Consider the following 20,450-nt stretch of genomic DNA (forward strand, 5'->3'; position numbering starts at 1 on the left):
TAAAATAAGCCTAAATTTAAATTTGATATTTAAATTTGTTTCAGCCCATCCCTGACATCTAGCCTCTGCTTGAATGCTACAAGTGGCTGGGGGTGACTCCGCTCTTCTTTAAGGCAATCCTTTCTGGTGATGGATATTGTAGTTGCTAGAACATTCTCATCTGTGGTAAGTTGGTATCTGCTTATCTGTGACATCCACACAGTAGTTCCCTTCCCCCCAGTCCCTGCTGCTGAATCCATGTGGAAATCTTCTATTCTGACCCACCAAGTTTTCTCTCTCAGCCATCTGTATCAGTTCAACTTAGGACATACCTCTTCCCCCACTAGAAATCTGAGGACTGCTGCTTTCTGAATACACTAGACCATTCTGACAAGAATGGCAATGATCATTGAAACTACAGTTCAGGAAAAACGTGTGCCTACGGCCTCCCACCAGGGCTCCCATTAGCTTGTCATTTCCTTGTGCTACTTTATGGCTTCCATGATAGGGACATACCAACTATCAGACATTCCCTCCGGGTCTCCATTTCGTTTCTTCTCAATTGCTCCCAGTTGTAACCACTTATTTTCTTGCTTCTTTGCCCTGATGCTCTCCCAACCCTCCTCTCACTATCTGCAGGAGGAGAAATTGTTGTTCACCTCCTACCAAAGTGGCCTGATTCCCCCACTGATTTTCCTAGCTCTGACAGTAACTGGCTCTGTGACCTTGAGCAAGTCATGTCTTCTTTCTGCAACTGGCTATTCTCTCAGGTCTTCCCCAGATCTGAAATGTTAAATTTAAAATTCTGAGTGAATCCTTGTTCTAAAAATTAGAATGAAAAAATGCTTAGACTCAAACCTGGTTAAGAATTTAATTGAATCAATATTTGAGCACGCATCAGTGGCCATATGTGTATGGTTCTAGACACTAATGTGGGTACAGAACAATCCTGACCTGCTTTCAAACCAATTAGTTTTCCTAGAGAAATAGATAAGATGTGTGAAACAAGAAACATTAATTTTAGAATTAAATTCTACTTGGATAAATCAAAAAGGAAAAAGTGATAGAAAACTGTTGGCTGTCTATCTTGGAAATTTGAATTTTGTATTGATTCATTATGGCAAGGCTTACTGGTGAAAGGCACAGAATTTAGAATCACAGTGCCTGGTTCTAAAACTTAGTCCTAGATAAGTGGAAAAGGGCCACATTATTTGATTTCTCTATTGCTCAGTTTCTTTATTTGAAGATAGGTATGATAAGATTACTTTGTAGATTTGTTGTGAGGATACATGCAGTAATGTACACAGAGTCCTGGGCAAAAGCCTGCACATAGTGTGTGTTCATTGAGTGGTTGCTTTTTCTATTCTTGTTGGTGTCCTTAATCCCTTTATTTCTTAGAGTCTGTGTTGTTTTTCCTTTGATATCTGTTCTCCTCCTTTCCTAGGGTTTCTAGTGTTTCATACAGTCCTTATGATCTCAGTGCTTGAAGTTCTAAGATACTTTCAGAGTATGAAAAAGCTCAGTACATAATTTGCAATTTTGGAAGACTTGTGGTAAAGTTGGTGGAGTCATAAGCTTGGGGATGGAGGTGTACATCCTAGGATATGATGGTAGCTTAGGGTGATTTAAATTATATAAGTAGAAAAAATCAAGTCCCCATAAAAGATATGTTATTATTTCTTTTTTCTTTGAATTATTTTGTATTAAACAAGAACAGCAGGAACTTTTTTATATTTCAGGCAGAAGAATTGTGTTGGCTAAATATGGTCACAACTCTTTTGTGAGGGATCAGAGATTTTTCTCCTTTTATGATTGAAGACATATTACCAAAGAATATAAGGAAAATACCTTAATGCTAGATGCATGTTATTCAAGGTCCTGAGTATGGCATCATAGTACTTTTGTTGAAGAAAGGAAAGGGTAACCATAACATTCAAATTTAGGCACACATAATGGTCTTCTAGTCAATGGTGTGTACACTAGAAATGAAATATTCTGCTTCTGGATGTTGGTCTTTCTTGCTTGAAGATTATACTGCTTTTACCCAGTTTCTAGCCTCTCTTTGTCTCTGGGTGAGGAGAAAAGTCTCATTGTTTAGTCAGTCTCCCTCCCTTGCATTAGGTGGTTGGATTGACAATGGTGCAAAACCTCCCTACAATAAGAATTCTACACTTCCACTCGTGTTTGGAGGCAGGGATCTCTTCCATGTACCCCTAAGCCCTTACTGATAATGATAATTATCAGTACTGCTGGCAAGATGTAGTTTTCAGCACCAAGGAGAGCTCCTACAAAGTGAGTTATAATGAAACAAAGCATTATTCTTATCTTGGGCAGTGTAGGTCTATACTATTGGAATCTACTTCCTGGGTCTATGTTCTTACTTGTTTATTCACAAAAAATATTTCCTAAGTGCTTACTAAGTGCCAGGAATAATGCTAAACCCTAGGGATATGATGGTTAACATGGCATGTGCCATCTTGTCCCATGATGCTCTAGACCTCAAAGGACAAGCACTCTCAAACTAGTCTATAATCTTTTAGGGTCAGGTGGCAAACAGTCCCTTAAAAGTGGAGTCATTTCAATACTTAACAGCTACTTACTTGAAGTCTCATAAAAAGGATTTTTATATCTTTTGGCTACTTATCAGTATAACCATTAAGTCTCTTTTATGGTCAAACAGCTATGATGATGAATATGAAGAAAAGTGAAGTAATAAAAACCCAAACAGAGGCTACTGTTCAGTGTCACTTCCATCATATTCTATTGGCTTGAGCAGCTCTCAACTCTGCTCAGAAACAAGAGGAGGGGACACAGGCTTTACATATTGATGATGTGATCTTGAGTGGAATGATCACACTATAGACCAGCATGTGGCATGGGGTATACTGTGGCCATATTTTGAAGATATGTACTCTTCTAGTTCATTTTATCTTTCTGTAATTAGTCCTAATATATTTAATTTTACATATGGTAAAACTGAGTCTGAGGCTACTTAAGTATTTAGCTTTCACATATGGAACTTCTCAGGGAAAAGGAAAAAAAATCCTCTATCTATCACAGATTTCCTTATGATACACAGAGATTCTGTTTTGGTTACTAATGCTAATTGTATCGGGATCCAAAGACTCAGTAAATATTTGTTAAGTGACAGAATGAACAAAGGATTGTATGAATATAGACTGAGGTGTCTGAGTCTTCCTGGGTGTTGTAGACATATATAAAATATGGTTTTGATATTTAATGACAACATTCTAAATTTTATGGTTTGATTGTGTATTGATGAAAATCATATGAGCAGTAAGGTCAGGACTAGTTGGTTACTAGACCTGTCTTGTATCACCTTGGGAAAGGCAATTGTTAAATATTCAGGAATTTTGCCTTCTGGTGATTAAACAGTTGGTAACGGAAAGCATGTGCACCACAAAATTGACAAATTCTATCTATAAATATAAGCTTATTTTTTGTTTTGTTTTGTTTTGTTTTTTGCGGTACGCGGGCCTCTCACTGTTGTGGCCTCTCCCGTTGCGGAGCACAGGCTCCGGATGCACAAGCTCAGCGGCCATGGGCCACGGGCCCAGCCGCTCCACGGCATGTGGGATCCTCCCGGACCAGGGCACGAACCAGTGTCCCCAGCATCGGCAGGCGGACTCTCAACCACTGCACCACCAGGGAAGCCCTTTTGTTTTGTTTTGATTGGTACTAGTTTACCAGAATACCACTGGACCATGGTGGTTAAAATTCTTTGCCTCATTGGGGTGACATGATTCCCACTCTATAGAAGTATAGACAGTGTAGTATAAATATACACGGTAAAGTATAACTGTATATATAGAAAATTACAAGTGGGGCTGTTATAAACTGGCATTTAAGGTGTTTGATGACCTATTCTTTAGATCAATGATGTATTTTCTTTTAAACTAGTTACAATTGTGGTGAAGTTGGAAAAATATACAGTAAAGCAATAGTTATGTCCTGAAAAATCTCAGGAAGGATTGAATGTCCCTAAGAGGGGAAGAGAGGGATGTCAACTGAAGATGGTGTTGACATTTTGTGAATTCATCTAGAAATCTTGAAAGAAGATGAAGTGTCTCAGTATTCTATCTGCATTAGATCAAATACACATCTCTCAAGCTAGCTGTAGAGTCATCATTCTTGGGGACAGACCAATACCAAGCAAAGATGAGCAATATTTTGTTCAGGGTCTCAGGATACATCAAACTATCTTCTAGATATGCAATTATGTAGTAGTCTAAAAGGTCAAAGAATGCATTATTCATGAAATGCTGAAATACCTATATTGTATTATTGAAACTGAACATATTGTGATATATCTAAGGGGGGTATACTGTAAAAAATCCCTGTCATCCTCTAAGTTCCCTCCCTTTTCTGAAACAGATTATACATTTTAAAGGAATCTATCTAGGTATAAATTATAGCTATTAAAATTTTTTAATAAGTTGTGTATCAGGCTATGTTGAATAGACTGAACATCCAGAATTTGTTAGAAAAGATGAAGTTCTACACTATTTTAACAAATAAATTTAGATCTCTATAAGGAGATCAAGTCCACATATAACATTTTTGCCTATGAGGTCTCAGCATGCCCTGGTCTGGACTCGTAGCAGTAAGTACATATCTTTCTATAGGTTACACATTTGAAGTACAATGTCAGTAGTGTGTGGTGTGCAGAATGTGGGTGGTACGTTTCCTATCCTATGGCGTAGAACATAATCTTGATGACGTGATACGTCTTGGGAAGGATTAGTGCAGTTTTCATAATTGTTACCTTGTGTACCCCACTAGAGTAGTTTTAACAATTGTTAACATCAATAATTAACATTTTGTTTTTCTCTCTCTCTTCTCCTCCATTTCCTCCATCTCTCCCTCTTCCCCACCCACCGACCATTTATTCTTTTGCTGAATCATTTAAAAATATATTACAGACATTATGAGACTTTATCCCTAAATATGTCTGATACATGTCCTAAATATAGGAACATTACCCCAACTAGTTATATTACCATTATCGTACCTTAAGGAAATTAACAATAATGTCTCAGCACCATCTAACATCCAGTCCATATTCAAATTCTCCAATTGTCCCCTCCCAAAAAAGTTTCAGATTTTTTTAAGAAAAAATCTAATCAAGGCTTATAGTGGTGCCCCTGTTGAATATTACAGTTGAGAAAATAGGCTAAAAAATTAAGGTCATGCAATCAATCATATGCTTTGAGTTGGATTTAAACTGACTGGCTCCAAGGCCCTTATTCACTTCATGCTGTTAGAGGAGACTCCCAGTGACTATGAGGGAGACAGAGACACAGAGAGAGACAGGCTGACTATACCTCGAGGTCACATCTTATTGGGTTATACTTTTAGGTAAGCTTTCGGTGAGAGAAAATTAGGTGGCCGTGATCCTCTATTGGTTCAGACAGAATATAGGCTAGAGGTTTAGCCATGTTGAAAGAAGACAAGAAGAGAGTTTTGGTTTTGTTTCTGTTTTTTAAAAACAGCACAAGTGAGAATACCCAGTTAGCTGAAGTCTTTTGGAGACCTGAAGAAAATGCAAACGTTTGCTTTGGGCACTTCAGGACTTTTTCAGTTCTCTCTGCTCCTTCTTAGACCTTAAAGGGCCAGTGTAAGTCATTGCTGTGTAATCCTGAAGAGGGAATGTCAGTGTTTTCTGTCTGGGGGGGAGGGGCCCTGTTTGTGTCTGACTCACCAGTGAGGTCCCACTGGATAATTTGGAGCTTTCACCAGCTTTGTGATGATGAATTTTTCTAATATTACAGAGTCCTAGTTGTTGATGTTTCTTTCTCCATAATTTGAGAGCCCTTAGTAGTACTTTCCAAATTTCCAATAATTAAGCTATTTTTCAGAGTTCTCTCATCTCTTAGGATACTTCTATTGTGTTTTTTCTATTATGTTTCTTTCTATTGTGTTTCTTCTATTGTGTTTAAATAAGTGATATGTGATCTTCTCAGTGATGTAGACTTGGCCCATCACTTGTGCCAAGGCAGTTACTTGGTTATATACAACAAGTTAAGGTGCCTTAGGGGCTGAGATCCATTTTAGAGCAGCTTAAACTCCCTTGTTGAAGCCATACTTCTACCTACAGCTTTTCAAAGCATGTGAGTTAGTTTCCTGTGGAATTAAGCCTGCTACTAAGTCCCAAAGTCATGTTGTCTCAATATTCATCTTGCAGTATATAATCTCAAACTTTCTCTAAAAGATAATCTTCATTCCTGAAACTGTCCATGAGGAATTATGGTATTTCACAAACTTTTTTTTTTTTTAATGTTGAGCCTTCTTTCAACTTCTTTATTTTTATTTTTGGCTGTGTTGGGTCTTCGTTTCTGTGCAAGGGCTTTCTCTAGTTGTGGCAAGCGGGGGCCACTCTTCATCACTGTGCGCGGGCCTCTCACTGTCGTGGCCTCTCTTGTTGCGGAGCACAGGCTCCAGATGCGCAGGCTCAGTAGTTGTGGCTCACGGGCCTAGCCGCTCTGCGGCATGTGGGATCCTCCCAGACCAGGGCTCGAACTCGTGTCCCCTGCACTAGCAGGCAGACTCCCAACCACTGCGGAAGCCCCACAAATATTTTTACTTAAAGAATGTGAAGTTGTTAATAAGGACTACTTAAGAGACAATGCCTCCAGCACAGGTCTGTGCTATTTAACATTCTGATTTTTAAGCCCTAGCACCTCCCCTATGATTGGATGAAGACTCAGAAATCCCTTGTCCTGGAGAGATATTTGGGGCAAACAGAACTTTGGGTACTGTTTCTCCTTTGTGAAGTGAGAATTTACTCTCTTCATCGTGATGGTGACACTGGTAGTCTGCTATACTTAATATCAGAGACAGAAGCGAGAGAAATTTTTATTAGTAGTTCTCTTGCAGAGATGAATAGTATTTCACTTAGGCCTGCGTCAACTAATATGTCAACCTCCCGAGGTAATGCAGAAGTACAATCATGTCACAATTACTAAATAACAGGTATCTAATTTAGCATCTTCTTATACTGGATGCAGAAATATTAGGCTTTCTATTAGTTGGTATTATGGAGTTCCATGATAATGTTGACCCCTCTAAGGGCATATATGTCCCTATTTGACAGTTGCATTGGTTTGTGTTGAAAAGAGGTGTCAGTACTCAGATAACTGCAGTGATGAAGGAGTTAACAGAACCGGAAGCCAACAAAGTGAGATGCTGGCAGCAGATGGTGTTGTCAAATAGAGGTATAATTGCATTTTTAAAAATCCCTTCAAAATAGTCTCTCAAGCTTACTTAGATGACATTTAGCAGGCTCTGGAAATCACTTAAATGGGTACAGAAATAAAAGAATTACAGAGGAAAATGTCACCATCTGAATTTGTCTTGAGTCTTATTGAGTCAAGACATCTGAGGCTCTTGTTAATACTTCGGAACTATTTACAGCCCATTCAATAGCATGTGTCATTGTTGCATTAAGTTTAGCTCATTTTGTGGGGAAGGTCTTTTGTGGCAGTCTAGTGAATGTAATGGATTTAGTGCACTGAAATATGAAGTCTATAGGAAAAGAAGTATAAATTATCTTAAATTCAAATACAGAAAAAACTCACTGGAGCTTTTAGAGAAAGCTACTTAATGCAATTGAAAACTGCAGGAAAAATAGCCTCCTTTTGTTTTTTAATTTTACAGTTTGCCACTCTTATTGAATATGACCCAGCAAGAATGAAATGTAAAGTGCTTTTATAACATTTAGAAATATTGCCAATATTGATAGGGAATATAAGATTTTTTTGATTGGGTGAGGGTATAGTATATATGAAAGACCTGAGAAGTATACTCACAAAAATTTAGAGCTAGGACATGTGCAATTATTAAATTTGACTTTTTATTTTACAGGTAAGGAAAGTAAAGCCCAAACATGAGCCTGAGCTAAAACTCTTATCTGGCTTCAAGGATATAAACCCTTGCAATTATTCAAAGTTTAAAAGATTTTACGGTCAAATATATCTATATGAACCAGTTATCTTACTACAACCATGAGTGTAAGCCAACCCCAGCATTTTGCCCCAGCAAAATCCTAGCGGGGGCAGGGGATGGTACTGATGAGGGCAGAGGCTTGGTATCAAGCCCTGACTCTATTTCTTATTAACTTAAATGAAGTTACTTAACTCGTCTGGTCTTGTTTATTTTGGTCAAGTACACAGTTATTACCATGGTCCAAGAGCTGTCTTTCAATGGCCGAACTATGGTAAATGCTGAAGAAGACATGGTTTTACCTCCAAACTCTAGGAACCACCTTTTTGATTCTCCAGTTGTGGCTTGCAACAGGTTATATACAGCATTCTAACTTGTCACAATTTTTTTTAAATATCACTGGATCTGTTAGATCAGCAGTCCCCAACCTTTTTGGCACCAGGGACCAGTTTCATGGAAGACAGTTTCTTCACGGACAGGTAGGGGATGATTTCAGGATGACTCAAGTGTATTACATTTATTGTGCACTTTATTTCTATTATTATTACATTGTAATACATAATGAAATAATTATACCACTCACCATAATGTAGAATCAGTGGGACCCCTGAGCTTGTTTTCACTAGCCACTCACTGATAGGGTTTTGATATGAGTCTGCAAGCAACTGATTTATGATGGTCTCTGTGCAGCCAGATCTCTCTGCTAATGATAATCTGTATTTGCAGCTGCTCCCCAGAGCTAGCCTCACTGCTTCAGCTCCATCTCAGATCATCAGGCATTAGATTCTCATAGGGAGTGAGCAACCTAGATCTCTCGCATATGCAGTTCACAGTAGGGTTCGTGCTCTTATGAGAATCTACTGCTGCCGCTGATCTAACAGGAGGTGGAGCTCAGGTGGTAATGTGAGCCATGAGGAGTGGCTGTAAATACAGGTGAAGCTTGGCTCGCTCACCTGCCACTCACCTCCTGCTGTGTGGCCTGGTTTCTAACAGGCCATGGACCAGTACATATCTGTGACCCAGGGGTTGGGAACCCCTGTATTAGATCAGAAGTAGCAAAGATACTTACATTAGAGACTGAACAAACTGAAGAACTTTTTGTTCTTTTATGACGTTGGTTCCCAAATTCTGATCCCTGGACCAGCAGTGTCAATATCACATGAAAACTTTCAGAAATGCAAATTTTTGAGCCACACTCCAGACCTACTGAAACAGAAACCCTATGAGTAGGGAAAATCAGAAAATTTTAAACCAGAAATCTGTTTAAGCAAACTCTCCAGGTGATTCTGATGTGTGCTAAAGTTTGAAAATCACTGTTCCAGAGCACAAAGTTGTGAACTTTTTAATCATCTGGTACATGGGTCAGAAAAACATGTCCAGATGTGTTAAATTTTGCCATCATAATACAAATAGACGTATTACAATTGTAGAGTGGGCAGGGAGTTACTTGTCTTTCTCTTTAGGGTGTATTTCTTGACATCAACCAGATCATTCCCCCAGAGAGTCTGCTGAAATGTCAGGCCACTGTATTTTTACTGAATCATCTCCTACCTGCTGGCATGTAGGTATTGTACCAAGTCACTTAGGAACTGTTAACTCCAGTTTACTTAGCATGCCTCAGCATGAGCTTATCATTTTATTGGACAAAACTGATGTCCTGTAGGGATGTAAAGATGACCAGGATCCCCCTAAACTAAAGTGTGGCCAGAACCAGATAGCTGACATAACCCTGAAAAATAGTGAAACGTGGTACACCTTCTGTCTTTTCCATGGGAAATCACCTATGGAACCTGTGGTTACTTCTCAGGTCTGCCACCCATTACATTATCCAACCTATCTTGCCTTTAGAAGAAAAGTGATGGTACTTGACCATCACCACACAGGGATCCTAGCATTTCCTCTGTTTTCTTAGGGTTTTTTTCCCCCCTGTAATTGATTTCTAATCTCATAATGTTGTAGTTGGAAAAGGTGCTTGATATGATTTCAATTTTCTTAAACCTACTGAGGCTTAATTTGTAACCCAAGATGTCATCTATCCCAGAGAATGTTCCATGTGCACTTGAGAAGAAAGTGTATTCTGCTGCTTTCGGATGGAATGTCCTAAAAATGTCAATTAAGTCTATTTGGTCTACTGCCTCATTTAAGGCTTTTGTTTCCTTATTAATTTTCTGTCTGGATGATCTGCCTATTGGTGTAAGTAGGGTGTTAAAGTCCCCCATTATTATTGTGTTACTGTCAATTTCCCCTTTTATAGCTGTTAGCATTTGCCTTATATATTGAGGTGTTCTTATGTTGGGTGCTAGCATTTCCTCTGAAATGAAGACACCAACATTAATTGTGATGACTTTACCCAGCATCTCTGGCATATAGGAAATAATTTCCAAGATTCTTGTGATCTCCACAATAAAGTATTTTTCAATGCATTGTTGAAAAAAAAATGTCTTCTGAGTCCTCTTAGAGAATGTAAGAGATGAGTGGTTTACACAGAATAAATTCACTCCAACATTTCTATCTCTCTGATTCTGCTTTCTTTTTGTATATTGTATGTTAAGGAATTTATGGCATCTCAACTTCATTTACCCTGGGCTACCACTGAATCCAGGTTTTGGTCAACCAACTGAGCAAATAATTAGAGGCACTCCCGGTTGTTTATGCCAACACATTGAATCCAGTGTCTGATAACTGCACCAATATCGATGCATTCACCCTATTTCAAATCAACTTTCTACTCCTTTGTCTAGTGTCCTCAGAACCTATTCCTATACATGTTCTCCAGATTTTAAATTATCAATATTCTAGAAGTTTCTTTGACTAAACCTTTCCTCCAGGGTCTGATTTTTGTCATATCTCTGAGTCATCCTAGTTGTTAGGAGCTCTTATGGGGCATTTGAGTAGAGCCTGATGAGAATTGCATCACTTCTGTATGACACATGATACACCCTGTGTCATTACAGGGTCTTCAAGCAAGGAAGAAACCACTGAAATGGCAGAGGAAAAGGTCTCCTGCCAGGGGAGTCATGGTAGGTGTGGAGTGTCAGGGTATTTTTCCATCTATATCTTCCCATATTCCCCCATCCCAAATTCTCTATATTTGCTTCTTTCTTACTATTTTGTTTGTTTTTTGTTTTTTTGCGGTACACGGGCCTCTCACTGCTGTGGCCTCTCCCGTTGCGGAGTACAGGCTCCGGACACGCAGGCTCAGCGGCCATGGCTCACTGGTCCAGCCGCTCCGCGGCATGTGGGATCTTCCCGGACTGGGGCACGAACCTGTGTCCCCTGCATTGGCAGGCAGACTCTCAACCACTGCGCCACCAGGGAAGCCCTCTTTCTTACTATTTTAACTTCCCTAAAGAGACCTGAGGAATTCATCTGACATTTTTCACTGACCTGCAGGATCAAACACAGTGATTTTTCAGCTATCTTAACCCTACAGCTATAAGAGATAAGAAATTATTTTAGTACATCCATAGAGAGTTCCTGATTTGTTTGGCCTGTGCCTTAAGCCAAGAATTTAGTATTTTGCACTTGTCATGCTATTTCTTTAAGTTGTCCAATACTGTTAGGACAATTCTACAATCCCGGAATTTCTGAAGTTCTTTATTTAAAAAAAAATGGAGCCCAGAGGGTTCTCCCTAAGCCTTGCCTTCAATGGACACATCATTCCAAGTGACCACAGGAGATAACTTCAATTTCTGCACTGCGTATCATGAGCTGCCTGATTCACAAATCATCATTTCCCTGAGGCTGTATTTTCCCTTTTCCCTGAGGCCTTATTTCCTGTGTCGATCAGGCTTCTTAACTGCAAACACCATAAATCAATATATGCTAACTTAAGCCCCCCCCCCAAAAAATTAACTAAAACATACTAGGCAATCCATAGCATCTCTAGAAGATTCAGGGAACCAGGCCACAGTTATGAACAGTGTAAAAATTATTTTACTGCTCTTGACGTGCCACTTGCCCCATAGTATATAATATGAGTGACAGCTGTACTATGACAATCAGGTAATGGACAAGGATGCTAATGTCTTTATAAAAGCTTTCAACATGGCTGCTTTGTGTCTTGGGAGTTTAATTAAGGTTGTCCTTTTGGGTTCACAGAGGCTAAGTTTGCTGCATTTCATGGCACTGTGCTATTTATTCCTTCAACAAATATGCATTTGCTATTACTTATCTGTTTCTTCTTTAGACTATCGTAAGGAATTGAGGGAAAACACACCAGAGAGTACTCACTATTTGCTCCTGACTCTGTATAATCCAAAGAGCAGAGAAAGAGGGACATAGGCTTTTATTGAGTATGCATTATGAACTTGGGGGGCGTTACACAATTCTCTTATTTACTCCTCTCAGTAGCCCTGTTGGATCTCCATTTGATAGGAAATGGAGTCTCAAAAGGTATATAATTAACTTGTCCAAGGTCATACAGTTAGGAAAGGGTAAAATCCAAATCATGCCAAACCTGGCTCACAATTTGAGGGTTAGATCTCAAGAGTTTGAAGATCTAGTGCAGAGGAAATAATGTGGGATATGAGAATTTGGCCCCAAATCAAAAGATTCTGACCTTAGCTTCAGAGGAAACTAAAAGAGGAAACTTTTAGTGGAAGGAAACTTGTGGAAACTTCAAAGAGGATATTGGCAGAAAAGCTGAGTAGATTGTCTTTAAATTGTCAAGACTAGAGTGAGTCTGTGCCTGAAATACTGGTTGCCCCTCTTATCACTGAACTTCCTAAAAGATGAAGAGAACCCATTGCTCAGGAAAAAGGCCAGGTAGGCAGTCTGGACACATCATCTTGTGAAATGAGCCAGCCACAGGATCATGTCCTCACCGGTATCCACGGGACCTTTCCAGCACAGAATGGCTCATAATAACTAACCACCTCCTTGACTATTTCCAGATCCAGCTTACTAGTGGGTAGATTGATCTGGCTTATGTTGATTGGTTCAAGGACTGAGCCTGCATGTGACTGAAAGCCCAGTAGCCCCCTGGGATTTATCCTGAAAAATCCAGGGACTGGTAGAGGACAGCAAGAACCACTTCTCATCAAAGAAACACAGATGCTCTGGTCAGAAGTAGACAGTGGCACTAGATGGATTGGAGTAGTTTGTGGGGTAAGTGCTGTGGAGTGGTTGTGACGATGGTGGTGAGTAGTCACAATTGTATTGGTGGTCATGGCAGGCGCAGGGCTGGCATATGAGAGGTCTTACCAGAGTGATAACTGTGATGCTCTTAGAAAATCCCTAGAGAAAATTTCCTTAGATAAGGCACCAGAGTGACTCAGCATTTACTAGGTAGAAATACCTCTTTTGGACTTCATAGCTACAGTTATGAGGCCACATTTCTTTCCAGTACAATTACGGGTGAAAAAATCCTGCTGGCTGTCCATAATAAATCAACTGAAGAGCTTTAAAATTCTTACATTTTGCCAGCCTATTTGTATCTTCCAAACAAACTTTTGTACCTTACAGGAAATAAAGTAAAACTCTTTATTGCCTTATATTCCCGAACTTTAGCTATACATGCCTATAAATATATATTACATACATACATGCATAGGTTTATATTCATATTTACACGTGCATATTTAATCATAGGACTTCAACTTTATTTTTTTTAATTTATTGAAATATAGTTGATTTACATGTTGTGTTAATTTCAGGTGTAAAGTCATTCAGCCATACACATACATATATAGGTTTTTTTTCAGATTATTTTCCCTTATAGGTTATTACAAAATGTTGAGTATATTTCCCTGTGCTATACAGTAGGTCCTTGTTGGCTATCTGTTTTATATACAGTAGTGTGTATATTTTAATCCCAAACTCCTAATTTATCCCTCCCCACCCCTTCCCCTTGGGTAACCATAAGTTTGTTTTCTAAGTAAGTCTGTGAGTCTTTTTCTATTTTGTAAATAAGTTAATTTGTATCATTTTTTTAAATTACTTTATTTTATTTTATTTATTTTGGGCTGTGTTATGTCTCTGCTGCTGCGCGCGGGCTTTCTCTAGTTGTGGCAAGTGGGGGCTACTCTTCGTTGTGAAGCACAGGCTTCTCGTTGTGGTGGCTTCTGTTGTTGCAGAGCATGGGCTCTAGGTGCATGGGCTTTGGTAGTTGTGGCTTGTGGGCTCAGTATTTGTGGCTCATGGGCTCTAGAGCGCAGGCTCAGTAGTTGTGGTGCACGGGCTTAGTTGCTCTGTGGCATGTGGGATCTTCCCAGACCAGAGCTCAAACCTGTATCCCCTGCATTGGCAGGTGGATTCCTAACCACTGCATTACCAAGGAAGCTCCGTATCATTTTTTTTTAGATTCCACATATAAGCAATACCATATGAAATTTGTCTTTTTCTGTCTGACTTACTTCACTTAGTATGTTCATCTCTAGGTCCATCCGTGTTGCTGGAAATGGCATTATTTCACTCCTTTTTATGGCTGAGTAATATTCCATTGTATATATGTACCACATCTTCTTTATCCATTCATCTGTCGATGGACAGTTAGGTTGCTTCCATGTCCTGGCTATTGTAAATAGTGCTGCTATGAACATTGGGGTGCATGTATCTTTTCGAATTAGGGCTTTCTCTGGATATATGCCAAGAGTGGGATTTCTGGATCATAGGGTAACTCTATTTTTAGTTTTTTAAGGAACCTCCATAGTTGTCACACCAATTTACATTCCCACCAACAGAGTAGGAGGGTTCATTTTTCTCCACACCTCCCCAGCATTTATTATTTATAGACTTTCTGATGATGGCCATTCTGACTGGTGTGAGGTGATAACACATTTTAGTAGGACTTCAACTTTACACCTAGGTTCTGGATTCTTGGTCTAGGGTACTGTTGCATTTGCATTCTAATTTGCCTATGAAACATTGTATAATATTTAGTGCAGTGTGTGTATCTTCTCAGAGGCATTATTTGTATTTTTTGCCTATGTGACAGGCATATGGAATTTTAAAGAGGATTCTTTATTTTTTATTTATTTATTTATTTATTTATTTATTTTTTGCAGTACGCAGGCCTCTCACTGTTGTGGCCTCTCCCGTTGTGGAGCACAGGCTCCGGACGCGCAGGCTCAGCAGCCATGGCTCACGGGCCTAGCCGCTCTGTGGCATGTGGGATCTTCCCAGACCGGGGCATGAACCTGTGTCCCCTGCATCGGCAGGCGGACTGTCAACCACTGCGCCACCAGGGAAGCCCTAAAGAGAGCATTCTTAGTCTCCCCTATTCTGGGGATCTAATGATATAGTGTCATTGTCTGTTTTGAGATTGGAAGGGAATTGGGAACATTGTGGTTTAGAGCTTGAATCTTGGCTTTGCCATTTAGTAGTTACGAAATCTTGGGTAAGAAATGCAACCACATGGCTCAGTCTCTTCATCAGTAAGATGGGATTAATAGTTCTTCCTCGTTCAGCTTGTTGAGAAGAATATATGAGCATAGATGTTGCCTAGCATGGTGTCTGGCATGTAGTGAATATTATAATACAATGTCCGAACTGGAAGGAATCCTAGAATTAACAATATAGACCAACCTCCTCCTACAGATGAAGAGTATGAGATCCAGAGGGATAAAATAACTTATCCAGAGTTTTTACCTAACTAGTGATGGAGTTTGAACTACAAACAACTAGATTCCCATGCAATTCCAAGGAAAAGTCAATGTCTTATTGTCAGGGAGCAGATGAATCATGCAGTGGGGTAAAATGGAAGATACTTCTTTCTCCATTTCCAGAGTTGGAAGAAAATCCTGTTATATTAGTAAGGCTTCCCAAATCAGAAACCCCCTTTTGGATATTGGAATATATATTTATTGCTTGATATCTGAGCTCTTTTTGTAGAATTTCCAGTTAGTAAGCAACTTACGAATTTTAGGAAGCCTGAGTTGGCTTTTTTAAAAGACACATTTATTGAGATATAATTTTCACACCATAAAATTTACTTCTTTTAAGTGTATGATTCAAAGATTTTTAGTAAATATATTAAGTTGTGCTACTGTCAACATAATCCAGTTTTAGGACATTTTCATTAACCCATTAAGATCCCTTGTACCTGTTTATGGTTTACATTTTTCACCCCCAGCCCCAGACAACCACTAATATACTTTCTGTCTCTATAGATTTGTTTTTCTGAGCATTTCATATAAATGGATTTATGTAATACATGGCCTTTTTTGTCTGGTTTCTTTCATTTAGCATAATGTTTTTGAGGTCGTCCATGTTATAATGTGTACCATGTTTTGCTTCTCTTTATGGCTGAATCTGTGTCGACTTTAAGTATAGGTTCTATTGATAAAATAGGGAAGCCGGGCGGGGGGCAAGAAATCATTTCAGCCTCTCCAAATTTGTCACCGGATAAGCCCAATTCTACAGTTACCCAAGGAGCAGCTTCCCACAGGGAATTCACCAAGGTTGAATCCTCTGGCCCTCTTCCCAGGCTGCGGGGAGGAAATGTTTACATCCTTGTCTCTGATGATTATGCCACTAAATGGTTGGAAAATTGCCCAAGTAGGAGGTGGCAGCTCAGATTCCAGCGGGTTAATAACAGCCTTGAAGTACACATTAGTGAGCGGACAGTGATGCACCTGCCATTGAACTTGGGAGTTTGGGGAAGGGCATGAATCCTCACAGGGAGGCCATAAAATGGGTTGTGTAAGTGTCACAGCTGGGAGTGATCCTGGCAGGGGGCAGGTGTATTTCCTGGCTTTTCTGGTTGTGAGACCAAAGTAGGATTGGGTTGGGGTTCAGCACACAGGTTCAGAAGTCAGACAGAATGGGTTGACTGTGTGAGTTTGGGCAGATGGTGAAGCCTCTTGGAGCCTTTGTTTTCCTCATTTGTAATGGAATATATGCTCCATACCTTATAGAGCTGTGAGAATTAAATGAGATGGTGCAGGCAAAATGCTGAGTAGGATTTTAGCGCCCAGAAATTATTCGGTAGACGTTGGCTCTTAATTTTTATCTCTTTGACACTAAAAAGTCAAATCTATTCCAGTGTTTGGTTGGCTCCCTTTCTCAATGTCTTGAAACTAAAATTAATTATCTGGAATTAAGAAAGTCATAAACTTCTAAAATAATAAAAAGATTCAAGGGATTAACAGAAACAGTTGTACCTTAGAATTAATAAATTAGTTGGCTTCTTTATTCCCCTCCATTTCCTTGCTTTCACTCAACTTCCCTCCTTCCTTCCCTGATAATATAACTGAAATCATAAGTATAAGTCCAACCGCTAATATTTATGGTATCCATTTTAGATTATAAAGCACTTTGTAAAATAACTTCACCACATTTCGTGCTCACAGAAGTTCTGGAGAGAGCCACCATTATCATCCCTGTTTTAGCTTTGGGGATAATGTGATCTGTCCAAAGTCACACTGCTCATAAATGGTGGATCCCACAGCATTATTAGATACTAGGAATTAGATATTGTATTCATTTCCTAGGGCTACTGTAACAAGTTACTACAAACTAGGTGGCTTAAAACAACAAAAATGTATTCTCTCATATTTCTTGGAAGCTGGAGGTCTACAATCAAGGCATTGACAGGGTTGATTCCTCCTAGAGGCTCTGAGGGAGAATCTGTTTGATGTCTTTCTCCCAGCTTCTGGCAGTTGCTGGCCATCCTTGGTGGTCCTGGGCTGTAGCTCTGTCATTCCAGTCTGTGCCTCTGTCTTTATGAGGCATTCTTCCCTGTGTGTGTGTGTCTTCTATGTTACTGTGTCTGAGTCACTCTCTTCTTCCTCTTAATAAAAACACCAGTCTTTAGATTTAGGGTCCACCTAATCCAGATGCCTCATCTTAACTAATTATATCTGCACAGCCTTTATTTCCAAAGAAGGATACATTCTGAGATTCCATGTGGAAGGAATTTTTTGTCGGGGGTAGGGGAGAGACACTATTCAATTCCCTACAGACCTGGAAACACAATTCTTAGTCTAACATGAGAGATGGGCATTTAAATAATTATCATTGATGTAAAGTTTCATCAGTAGGTTAGAGACTGAGAACAGCAAGGAGGAGATTCTAGGTAGAGGTCACACCGGGGGCAATGGGTTTGTTGAGTAGCTGCCTCCTTCAGGGCCCACAGAGAAACTGACAGGAAAGGTGCAAGCACCAGATGTGTTTCAAGAAATAAAGGACCTTACATGTTTCCCAGAGGAGTAGAAAATAGTGGAGTGTTTTGGAAGCTCTCAGTAACTTGGCTTATAAACCATTGAGAGATGACCTTCTTTGATTTTTGTTCATTTACTCGAGTTGGGTGGAGTCTGGAAGAAAGGAGATGAAGTGAGCTCAGCTGGTCTACCCAGCAGAGAGGAAAAGTGAGGGGAGGGAGTAATGGACAGGGTGGGAAGGGGAGGACACACTACCCCCTGAGACACCAGGGTTTGTACTTGGGCTCCTTGAAGGAGAACAAAATTTGACCTTCCAAAACTTCAAACGGAGAAGGTGGAGCTGTCTGAAGGCGTGAAGGGTATATGATAAAGTCCCAAACAGGTATCTAACATAGAGGCAAAACTCCAATAAAATATCATCTAAAGAAGGGTGTTTGAAACTGATAAGCCAAGAGTCATAACTGTTGCATTTTACAGGATTGCTTGGCAGGAAAACCTTAAAGAGTGAAGGGACTGAGTTCATGGAGGGGGAACTGGGGAGTCAGATTCCTGCTCCAGTGTTGGAGGGGAAACTCTGGGAATAAAATGGATACAGACAGCTTTATGGAGTGCTGTCATGCTGGGTCAATGCTTTAGGCCTGTGAGAAGAGCACAAAGTATTCATGGATCCCATGGAACCTGAGAGATCAGAGACTGCATCTGCCATGGTCATTGCTGTGTTCCCAGTGCAAGAGAGTATCAGAATTTAGCAAGTGCTCGGTGAACATTTTAAGCACAGGAGTTGAAGGGGCAATTCGGAGGTTCCAGCATAGTCCGGGGGCAGGGCAGGAAAGAGCAGAGTGAGTGAGTGTCAGCTAGGCCTCTCCCACAGGCAGATTTAAAGATGCTACTCATCTGGGTCTAAATTCCTAATCAGCATCTTCAAATCTGCTAGGTGTGCTCTGAACAGAGGCTAGTCTGGCTCATCCTTGCTGACCATGACAAAATTCTAGAACTGCTCTATTTGACTTGTTCTTAGCATATAGCTCTGTCTTCACTTGACACTCTCAGATGCCAACTCTCTCCTCTTTTTTCTATGTCTACATGTTGCCTTTGAATTAGACTCAACATTTCGTTCCCAGCTGGAAATTTGTCTCCCTCTACTTTGTTCCAGTCATGGATACCTGGAGCCTTGAACCCATTACCATGAGTACCACACTGGGTACTGTCTTTACCTGGCTACTCCTGGACTCAGGAGTGGGACCTGGGCAGATAAGGCCTGGAGAATAATGAGATGCACATGCAGTCCCATATAATAGAGGACTAGACAAAGGAGCCTGTTCTGAAAGGAAGAGGGGAGAGGAAGCTATGGAGTTTGGGGGAAATTCGTCTGTATGTTCGAGCACAGCATTGATAGCAGGGTTTTTATCCACTGTTTTCTTCATATTGAAATAATGAGGTATCAACAGTCCCCACAATGTAACCCTTGAAAGTACCACAAGACTTGAGTTTTGTGAAAAATAGGTTGGCTACATTGCAGTTCATTCATTCATTCAGTAATCGATTCTTCAGTGTCTACCATGTGCCACGTGCTAGGCTTCACACAGGGAAATAGAGGAGAGGACCAGAATTTGCACTTCTTCTCCCCCACAGATTCAGTAGATAGTAGGGGCTACTGAACTGTGTACACGTAACTAAACACAGGACAGAAAAATGGGAGGACGGGCAGAAAGATGACACTGAGCACGGGATTCCAAAACTGAGGCTGAATCCAGCTGCAATGTGGCTTCCCTAGCCAGCTGACCCAAAGGGTGGCTGGACAGGGAAGCCAGTTCTGTTGTCTAGAATTCTAGATCAAAGGCTGCATTCTGCCTGGCCTGGGAGTGCGGCTCACAGTGGGATTGCCTGCCTGTACCTCCAGACCACTGCTCGCCAAACTGGCCCAGGTGATTGACAGAAGCACACAGTTGACTGTTCTGTAATGAACCCTGCCCAAGGCTCCCCAGGTCACCCTCCTGGCAAGCAGCTTCATCAACAGTTGCTCAGCAGGATAACCCCCCTGATCTATGCTCTTTCAGTACGGGAGGTCTTATTTATAAACTGACATGTCCCTGAAGAGATTTCTTCCATCCAAAAGCAAGGAGGGGTATAAGGGCCTTTTGCAGATTTTCCACCACTGAAACCACAGAATGAGAGTGGAGAGAGACATTAACCTACATAGTTTGTCTCCTGGGGCCCAGCCGGGGTATTTTCTTCTGTATGTTTTCCATTCTCTGCTTGCTGAGCCCCAAGACGTCAAGCCCCAGAGCTCTTTCTGTCTCCAGTGTTTCTTCCTGCCCATTTACTTTTTCTTTTGGCCCTTTGGCATTGGATTCATTTCTACATCACACGTGGAATAACGATTTGCTCCCCACTTAAGAAGATGAA

This window comes from Mesoplodon mirus (assembly GCF_964341445.2).
Source record: "Mesoplodon mirus genome assembly, chromosome: 13".
NCBI lineage: Eukaryota > Metazoa > Chordata > Mammalia > Artiodactyla > Ziphiidae > Mesoplodon > Mesoplodon mirus.